The sequence below is a fragment of the Lolium rigidum genome, chromosome 7 (genome assembly GCF_022539505.1).
Source record: "Lolium rigidum isolate FL_2022 chromosome 7, APGP_CSIRO_Lrig_0.1, whole genome shotgun sequence".
NCBI lineage: Eukaryota > Viridiplantae > Streptophyta > Magnoliopsida > Poales > Poaceae > Lolium > Lolium rigidum.
Window position 1 is genome coordinate 183,313,271 of NC_061514.1, and position 7,158 is coordinate 183,320,428.

Consider the following 7,158-nt stretch of genomic DNA (forward strand, 5'->3'; position numbering starts at 1 on the left):
TTTGAAAGCAGAACTAAGGCTCCTGATCTTTGTACTACGCCTCCCTATGTCCGACGAACGCCGTCAATGTTGCCGTGTCTCACTTGTGTGCCGCCTCTGCTTGTGCCCAAGGACACATTAGATGCTTCGCTGATAGATTTAGCAACTGCAAACAACAAACACCTTTGTGTAGCGTAGAAAGTCAAGTTACATTTGTAATTGCACTACATATTGTTATGTTCAAGATGTTCCAAGATTTTTAATGATTAAACATGAAAATAACTCAGATAAAAGTTGTGCATTCATCAGATACGAACTGAATGATGTTTATTTCTAATAAACATGTAGTACCAAGTAGATAATATGTGAATCCATAACAATACAAATATCCACCAGATACCAAGGCGGGTCGTAGGGATATATCTTGATGGTTGGCGATCTATCTATGCATCTCTTAAGGAGCAAACCGGTGTAGCATGAACATGCGCCCAACAAGGGAAGAAGGAGGAGGCTTAACCACATAGTTATAAATCCAACACCGCAAAGACATTGAACCCTAGAAAATAAAAAGGAAACATTAGGGCTGAAGAGTCAAAGAATAATTGATAATTATCATTCATGTTCCTGAACTTCAGTCTGAAACTAATTCAAAAGTTGGTGCTATTCAGGTATAGCAGCTTGGACACCAACCACAACATCTATTTTTGATTCAGGACAGAAAACTAATTAAGAGCACATCATGCTTTATTTTGCTTTCTGGTGTTCGGGATTTTTTAGGAGACATTATAAGTCAGATTACCTCACTGTAGGTGTCACCTGTTTTCCTTATTTCCTTTTTTCTTGTATGAAATTTGTCTTTCTTAATAAAGCTACTTTTGGTGAACTTCCTGCAGTAAAAGAGATAAAATTTGGAGGATAAAAATTAAGTTAAATTGAGTGAATATTAGAACAGTTATACATCGGTTACACCTACACAATGGCTTTCTTTTTTTTAGGACACAAACCAAATTAAAGCTGGCATTGCCACCTCATAGTTCTAGATTGCAATGCAGCATCTGAACTAAAACAACCCACATGTAAAGGAATTTTACATCAAATTAGTTTATGAGTGAACATAGTCTCATATATCTACAACTACACCATTTGCCAAGAGTTGGATATAAAACAATTAGCAACACATAAGGTAAATTGAGTGCATATTGGCACATACCTTAGATGATAGATCATAGATTAACTACTATTGCACTTAGAAGACGTTTATGGGAGTTCGATGCAATTCGATTTTAGGCACACCGTGTAGCCATAACTTACCATAAGTCGGCACCAGGAACTCACCTACAAGCGGATGCCATCGGTAGCTTCTAGTGGCATCACGCGTACTTCTAAACTTGTTTTCATTCCAGGCTGAATAGGGCATATTTTGGAGAAAGGTTGAACTCTGAATGACCACCGCTCTAGCTAGACACTACAGCCTCGTGAAGAAAACATGTACGAGTAAACCAGTTATACTAATATGTGCACATAATTTCTTTCCAACATAGTTGCAGTTTTGGATGCTTCCTTGCCACCTTCAGAATGTAATACAGCACTTTTTGTGACATCATAGCAAATTTATACTGTATTATAGCTGCACTAAAGAAGTAAAGATACGAGTAGCTAGTAAAGCGAGACATGGATGAAACACACATGATCACTACTCAGTTAGCAGCTACAAAAATATTGATCTAAGATGATTTTGATCCCTCATAGACATGATCACATAGAGCAATATAGGGGTTTTCATTTCATTGTAAAATTCGTCTTACAGAGAAACTATAATTTTCTTTTTTGAAGGAAAGACAACAATCTCTTTCCTCAATTTGAAAAGCTAGGTAGTAATTCATTAACAGAAGTACACACGTGCATACGCGTCTTACCTCAGCTCAGGAAATTGACTATCGCAAGTCTAGTCATCTTTCTTGTTTGGATCAGGATTCCGGATGACAGCCTTAGAACATTTACGGAGTTTAGTGGGCATTTAGAGGTCTAGAATGTTTAGTGGATAACTGGGCATTGTCGATTACCTGTCAATTATGTAGCTTCTTGTAGACATAGATATGCCCTTGGTACTTGTAAATAAGGTCAGGAGTTAGATGGGTAATACTGAACAAATGGTATGAATTTAGCGTACAATGTAGGAAACAAAATACGTCAGCTCATAAAATATTGGCTGAAAAGTAACAATGTATCATAAACTGACCATCATTAAACATATTTAAAATAGGTAAGTGCGTAATTAATCCTTTTCTTCCTTCTATATGACCAGAACACTCTCATAGATAGTTGCTAAGTGAGTATACATACGCTTGAGCAGCAGAAACCTGATACAAAATTTATGCTATGGAGTTATAACTTTGGCTCTAGAAAACTGGTTTTTTTGTAATAAATACATATGTTGAGCTTCATTGAAACAAGTAAAATATAGATGCAAGATATCAGATAAGCAGGGTTATGTGCAGATAACGGAAACCTTGTGCTAACTCCAGTTGATGGGAGATAATTGCTAACATGTTTTATCATAAAATCCAGAGATAGGCGCTCTTACTTCACGAAGTGCATCTGCATATGAACTCATGTGAGGCAGGATGACAAGCATATGCTTCGCACACTCATACGCCAAGTTTTGGAGTAATAATATGCTCAATGGTTGGATCCTTTTCCTATGAAAAAAATAAAGGGGTTAGTTGGTAGATTATACAAAATCCTTAAGTGAAAGAGAAAAAAGGAGGAAAACATAATCCAGAAGTACGAGATTAAGAAATAAGGTAATAGCCATGTCTTCAGTGCAGCAACATTCAATACCCTGGATGCATCTGTCTTTTACATAGGTAAATTCAGTCTCTCAGAAATAAATAAATAAAACTCAGAGAAACAAAAAAGGAGAGGGCTGAATCCCTCATAAGCATAACACCAAACAGGTGGAGGGCATAAACTTAGGAGCAGCATGAGAACCCAAAAAATGAATGATTAGTGACATTAAGGAATCAAAAGAGGGATTTGTGGCTGCAAATCAAATAGATCAAGAGAGGGAGAGACTTGCCCCCATCCACGACTTGCCCTACTACTGTCTCTGCCAAATCTAGTTCTCTAGGACGGGGAAAAGGAGACAAACGTAGGAGGTCGACTTGCCCCCTTCAGGCCTTCACTGCTTGCTGGCTTGGAGTAGGGGCATGTGACGAGGTATCACCTCGGCAATGCCTACGTATTGTAGACTAGGGTTTCGGGAGAGAGCGACGATGGAGATTCCGGGGACGAGATTAGGCACACGACGTACCCAGCTTCGGGTCCCCTCGGTGGAGGATCCCTACGTGCTGCTAGCAATCTACTATATGATCATAAGTATCTTTACATGGTGCCGCCGTAGGCGGAGCTATGCTGTCTGTCTGTTGTCTATCTTCTGTCTATCTGTTGGCCTATCTGTCCTCCCCTATTTCGGGTGCCCTGGCTAGCTTTATATATGCAACCAGCCTAGGGTTTTACAAGAGTCCTAGTCGACTACTTCTTCGGGTTGCCTTGTTGGGCCTTCTCCATATTGGGTCTTCTCCATATTGGGCCGAGCCAGGTATACTAATAATGGGTACCCGAAGGATATGCCCATGTCATTAGCCCCCGAGTTTATAGGGAAGTCGAAGACTTGCGTAGAAACTCCAAGCATAACCATCTCCGAAGTCGAAGAAAATACAAGGCGAGGTCCATGCCGTAGATCATGTGTAGCGTAGATGATGTCGACGATTCTCGAAGTTAATTTTCTATCGGGTGCGCGGCAGCGCTCCCGATGGGAGTAGCCCCCGAGTCTATGGGCAAGTGCTTGCACTTGGGCATAGACTCAAGTTGTACTACTCGATGAAGAACTTAACTATATTTCTGGAAAACTTGATGAAATCCATGTGCTCCCGATGGGAGTAGGCTCCACTCGAGTCGTAGAATCGAGTTGAGTCTACAAACCTTAATTGTCGTAAATGCTGTCGAAGTTATCTTTCTATCGGGTGCGCGACCAGCGCTCCCGATGGGAGTAGCCCCCGAGGCTACATCCAAGTGTTTGGACTTGGGTGTAGCCTCAACTTGCTTTTAATCAATACCACAATTTTTCCTCTTTCTTGTATCTTATCGGGAGGGTGAACAATACTCTCGATAAGAGTAGCCCCCGAGCCTATGGGCAGGTGCTTGCACCTAGACATAGACTCAAGTTGTACTACTCGATAAGGAACTTGACTATATTTCTGGGCGCAGCCCTATTTTTATCGACTCCAGGCCGTTGCTATTTTTATTTGACATCCATATCTATATTGTACAGGGATAATGGTAATTGGGGCTAGTTCATCTGACGGATCAGGTACTAGTTAACTGCTCTAGTGGCAATCCGCAAAAACCTACTTCAAGATCACGTCCCTGGACATGATCTCGGGATACTGGTGTTAACTCGACAGGTGCCGCTTAAGGTCTTACCGTCTGTCGAGCCCCAGTCATGTTTTATCGGGTACCTAACGCGTCCGTTAGGATTTTTCTTCGTATCTGTTGATACGGATAAAAGTAGCAGAGCGCAGTCTTTGGCGATGCCACGCCCAGCAGAACGGATCTGGGGTCTTACCTTCGCAAATTTGCGGCATTCAGAAATTGATCGCAATTTTGGCGTTCTGAGAATATATTGTCAAGTGCCTTGTTCGGCTAATGCAATGACCCATTTTGCGGGTTCTTCTATATTTTTCTCGGGCGTGATGAGACAGCCGAATATATTGGTTCTTCTATATTGTCGGATACATCACCGATGCTCTTGCTCGGAACAATATGATCGAGTCAATGAACCCGAAGATTTGTCCACCTTCTTTTTTTTTTTTTTGGGTTCCTCCTTGATGAAAATTTCGTCGAGTTCCTCCTTCAGGAAAATTTCTTCGGGTCCTCTTTGAGGACAATTCTTCGGGTCCTTCTTCAAGCAAATTCTTCGGGTCCTTCTTCAGGCAAATTCTTCGGGTCCTTCTTCAGGCAAATTCTTCGGGTCCTTCTTGAATAAGATTTCGTCGGGTTCTCTCTTGAAGATAATTTTGTCGGGTTCTCTCTTGATTTCGTCGGGTTCCTCCCTGAAGAAGATTTCGTCGGGTTCTTTTTTGAAGACAATTTCGTCGGGTTCTCTCTTGATTTCGTCGGGTTCTCTTTTGAAGAAGATTTCGTCGGGTTCTTTTTTGAAGACAATTTCGTCGGGTTCTCTCTTGATTTCGTCGGGTTCTCTTTTGAAGACAGTTTCGTCAGGTTCCATTTTTTTTTTTTGTAGACACGGTTCTTCTTTGGTCAACCTGAGATGTATAGTGAAGAAGTATGGTGCAGCCCCCGAGTGTCGGGTGCGGCGAAAGTAAATGATAATCAACTTTATGCAAATCAAAGGAACACTTAGCTTATTGGGCACGACGGAGTCGGCGCGATGAAGTCTTCGAGTGCGGAGAAGAAGTCTAGCCGAAGTAGATACCGCCGAATTAGCGAAAGTGAATACCACCAAATTGTTGATGAAGAGATAGCCGAGCCCCCGAGCACTGCTGGGGTAATGTCATGATTGTTGTGTCGCAGTTGTGACCCGAGGCGAAATCATTGTCGAGCTCCCGAGCGTTAGGCGTGACGCCGAAATAAGTTGATGGAGTCGCAGCGTCATATTTGGTGAAGCCATTTAAGATGAAGCCATAGACAATAATATACGAAGATGAATCCCAGATGAAGTATTTGAGATGAATCCATATTGAAGATTACGCCATTAAATATAGAGCATATATTGAAGATAAATCCGTCGGTATTATAGAGGATGAATCCATTGGCCCGAAGAATCCAGTAATAATCATAGAAGATGAATCCGCCGAAGAAAATAAATCCAGTAATGGCCATAGAAGATGAATCCACTGACCCGAAGAAAATAAATCCAGTAATGGCCATAGAAGATGAATCCACTGACCCGGAAGTTCATCGGGTAGTATTGTATAAGAGTAAACCAATTATATCATATAAATGAATCCGCTGACCCGGAAGTGCACCATAGATGATAAATCCATGAAACCGAAGAAAATACCGACCCGAAGAAGACAAATCCAGTAAGCCGAAGAAGATAAATCCGCTTGAGCCGAAAAAGATAAATCCACTATGCAACGTATCCGCGAGCGACGAGGTCTTATCCAGTCACGTAGCCATTATTTTGATGCCATCTTGAATCTGTGAACCAATCCTCCACTCAATGGGCAAAAGAAATATGCTTACATGGTTAGATCTAAAATTCTAAATATAGAAAATCAACTAAAGGAGTAATCGATGGGAGAAATAATAATATCGTAAAGAGAAATAAAAATCCTTGGGATTTAACCCCAGCTTGTGCCCATTTTCTGCTCAGCATGTCCTTGATCCGGCCAATGCGAAACGTGAAGACATCGACATGAATTAGTGCGCTGGTATGAATCAAGTTGCCTTCGAAACATACGTGCTACATCCTGGTGACAGCAGCAGGCTCAAGGGTAAACGTGTCGGAGTAATCGAAGCATATTCAGATCTGTAGTTTTATTAATACGCAAAAGTCTGCGTGCAAACAACAATCCATGCCGAGAAAAAAAAATTGGCTAATTATATTTTGCGAATATTAATTAACTGGAAATATAGCACCTGATAAAATCGATGCCGCAGCGGATCTTGCGGATGGTGTCGATGTGGCAGTGTTCGTAGTCGGTATCGATGTCGGCTCTTCCAAAACCGATGAAGATGTAGGTTCTTCCGGACTGACGACTCGTCGACCTAGTATACCGCGGACTCGCGTAAAATACACGGTCTTGCTGCCTTAGCATCTTGATCGTACTCAGCGATTTGTGAGCTGCCGCAGAAAACACCACCTAGCAGCTTCCGGGTATCCGATCTAATCTTGCCCATGACGTGGTTCTTAGAACAACGTGCTCATGCCAGAAAAACAATCGGGTTAGATCTGAACAGAATATAGCTAAACTAACAAAGTAGTAGTATTATCATCAACGAGAGAGAGATGAAATTTGTTTAGGAAACCCATCAGGCACGATCGTGCGCGCGTAGACTAGTCTTTGGCTGTTTTTTCTTTCTGCCACTGGTGAAGATCAAGGCATCAGGTTGGTGCCGTGCACGCGACTCAGCGAAGCAGAGCCCAATCGA

At 41.7% G+C, this 7,158-nt stretch overlaps 1 long non-coding RNA gene across 1 annotated transcript; it reads right to left on the reverse strand.

The window, feature by feature from the left end:
* Positions 1 to 1,497: 1,497 nt before the first annotated feature.
* Positions 1,498 to 2,174, reverse strand: LOC124677411. Its single transcript, XR_006994042.1, has 3 exons — positions 2,043 to 2,174; positions 1,896 to 1,966; positions 1,498 to 1,547 (listed from the first exon to the last, which is right to left on the reverse strand). It is a non-coding gene; the product is annotated as an uncharacterized LOC124677411 (long non-coding RNA).
* Positions 2,175 to 7,158: the final 4,984 nt, after the last annotated feature.